This window comes from Marmota marmota, unplaced genomic scaffold, assembly GCF_001458135.2.
Source record: "Marmota marmota marmota unplaced genomic scaffold, marMar, whole genome shotgun sequence".
Taxonomy (NCBI): domain Eukaryota; kingdom Metazoa; phylum Chordata; class Mammalia; order Rodentia; family Sciuridae; genus Marmota; species Marmota marmota.
In genome coordinates this window covers 6428669-6431689 of record NW_026000037.1, presented here as the reverse complement: position 1 = coordinate 6431689, position 3021 = coordinate 6428669, and the positions used below count along the sequence as shown (strand labels likewise).

At 42.6% G+C, this 3021-nt stretch overlaps 1 protein-coding gene across 1 annotated transcript in view; it reads right to left on the bottom strand.

Moving 5' to 3' along the window:
* Jade1 (jade family PHD finger 1) overlaps positions 1 to 2956 on the bottom strand; it is a 54029-nt gene extending 51073 nt beyond the window's left edge. The window contains exon 1 of the mRNA XM_015479035.2: positions 2932 to 2956. The gene's annotated coding sequence lies outside the window, so the exon portion shown is untranslated. The remainder of the gene's footprint in view (positions 1 to 2931) is intronic.
* Between the last annotated feature and the right edge of the window lie 65 nt (positions 2957 to 3021).

The following is a 3021-nucleotide window of genomic DNA, read 5'->3' as shown; positions in this document are numbered from 1 at the left end:
ATATATATATATATATATATATATATATATATATATATAGAGAGAGAGAGAGAGAGAGAGAGAGAGTGTGAGAGTGTTGTAGTTGGACACAATACCTTTATTTATTATCTTTATGTGGTGCTGAGGATTGAAATCAGGGCTTCAAATGTGCTAGGTGAGCACTCTATCACTGAGCCACAAACACAAACCCAGCCCCATATACATCCTCTTGATCACAGAACAAAGTTTCTGCTTGTTTGGGGGGGGAGGGGGGTCAATAGGGATTGAACTGCCACACCCCCCACCCTATCCTATTTTGTATTTTATTTAGAGACAGGGTCTCACTGAGTTGCTTAGTGGCCTTGAACTTGCCTCACCCTCCTAAGCCACTGGGCTTACAGGCCAGACCAAAATTTTTGCATTAGAAGTACACCAGAAGCCAGATGCACCAGTGAATTGGTGCATAATTGCCAATAATCTTATCAATTCAGGAGGCTGGAGCAAGAGGATCACAAATTCAAAGCCAATCTCAGAAAAGGGGGGGTTGCAACTCAGTGGTAGAGTACCCCTGGGTTCAATCCCAGGATCCCCCCAAAAGAGTACACAAATAACAGACTCTTTCAATTAAATCTCAACTTTGAGACTATATTCTATTGAGATAAAAACATAATAATTACCCATCTTTTTGGTTTTTGTTTTTTACAATTCTGGCAACCAGACCCAGGACCTGTCATATGCTAAGCAAGTGCTCTCTCGGCTGAGCTGCCTCCCCAGCACTAAATGTTAAATACACATTCAGAGTGCTGCTACAAGATCTTGAAGATGGAGAATTGACTGAAGGCTAAAACTTTCAAGGAAACAACTTACCTGTCTCAGGCAGGAATTAAAATACTTTTCCAACAAAAATGGGGGCGGGGGGGCGGGTGGCTGTAATTGGGAAACGTAATGCCAATTTTCTAAGTTAAAGGTTTGAACAAGAGAGTTTAGAACCGATATAACTCTGTTTTATCAAGTCAAACTTTTCCACACCAACTTAAATAAAAAGCAAGGTGTGGGAGCTAGATTGCGGCCCAGTGGTAGAGTACTTGTGAGTCCTTGGGTTCAATCCTCAGCACTACCTAAAGACAAATAAATAATGGTATTGTGTCCATCTACAACTAAATATACAAAAAGCAAGATGTGTTGACTAATGTGTCTTAATTTCCTCCAGAGGATTTCCATTCTATAAACCTTGAAGGAAAACTGGGTTTATAATGCAAATTCTGAGAGACCACTAACTGCAATGGTATAAGAGGTGCCTCAAAATACTCAAGGGTCAGGCAGAGCTTCAGCAACAGGAAAATACAGAGGCAAGCAGAACCATGCAAGTCCATGTGCTCTTCCTCATCCCAGCCCCAGCCCCAGGATATATCAGTTAATGGCTTGTTTGCTGTTCCAGCCACCTCAGACACAAACATGTGACAAATCATTTTCCAACCATCTGTGGATAAATACACCAGTTGGGCTCCACGAAGTGGTGTCCACCTGAAATCCCAGCTCTCGGGAGGCTCGGGTAAGAGGATCCAAGTTTGAGGCCAGCCTGGGCAATGACCCAGTCTCAAAATAAATGAAAGGGACTGGGGTTATAGTTGGGCAATGGAGCGCTTGCAAACCAAGTGAGAGGACCTGGGTTCCAGAAAGTATTTTTCAGAAAAGTGGTCTCCTAATCTAAGGTTTCCAAATTACAAAAAACATTATTTAAATATTAGATTTCCAACTTTGTTTAAATAGTCAACTATATTTCCAACCGCTTGCCTCCTCAACGTTACATATCCTGTCAAAAACTGAGGAAGAATCTACTTCAGGGAAACAACCAGATGCAATAAATGGTTGAGAAGACAGTGGTTTGAACAAAGTTATTCTGCCACATTTTAGGGCCAAATGGAGAGATCTGAACATGTGCCAGTAATACAAGAGATCAAAGTTTACTAAGCTGGCTGTCAGGAAGAAAGCTCCTTACAGAACTCCATCTACAGCATGATCTCACTTTGATTCCAACACACATGCACAGGAAATTATCTGGAAGGTGGTACAACAGGGATCTCTGGATGGCAAGAACACATTTTTATTTTATTTGCTTCTTTTTCTAGTTTTCAGAAATGTACATGTAAGACCATCACTGTAGTGTTTTTTTCAGATCAACAGGTAAGATTGTGGTTCTGCTTTAACTCCGACCAAGTCTCCAAGTCAACTTCAGATCATCTTCATCGAGCTAAGCGACAGCTCCTTTCTAAAATAAGACATTTCCTTAAAGTCCACTCATTCTGCTATTTTTGCTGTACAACTATATAACTACTATAACAAGCTTGGTAACCAAAGACTCGTTTATATAGAAATTCTGTAAAGTGATGGGAATAAGATTTTTTTCCTTTTAAATGCACATACACCCAACTTTTGTCAAAATTTAAATCTCTGTAGAGTCCACTCAACCTTTCTTACTAGAAAGTAGCCTGTAATCTTGACAAAATCAAGTTCAAGTTCAACTGCAGGTTCAGACAACTCCCATTATCGCTGCTAGTACAGGGACAAAAGGAGATATGGGGAAACCCAACACTTAGAGAGCTCTAAATTACATTTGTTCTAGCTGTTGGAATGAAAATACCAGGTCAAATACCCTTACAGAAACACACAAACTCAAGAAGAAGGCAAAAACACCAAAAATAAGAAAGTTTTATCTGACTTTAAAGCGACAGTACGTGGGACTAAAACCTCCAGGATAAAAAGGCCAGTGTCTGCTGGGTGCCGGCCCCGGACTCCCCCGCAGGCGCTGCCCCCACGTACTACTCGCCACCAGAGGCCAGGGCTGGGCCCCGGCACCCCGCCTGTCTCGGCTGGAGGGGGTTCAAGCCATCAGCTGCCATCGGATCGAAATGCAACTTCCTGCGGCATCTCTTCCCTCAGGGGAGTCACTACCTAAAGTCGGCTTTCCGGGAAACTCTTTTCCGCATCTTACAAGAAGTTCCTCGGCCCGGGAGGCTCCGGCCGGGCTCGAGCAGCAGCAGA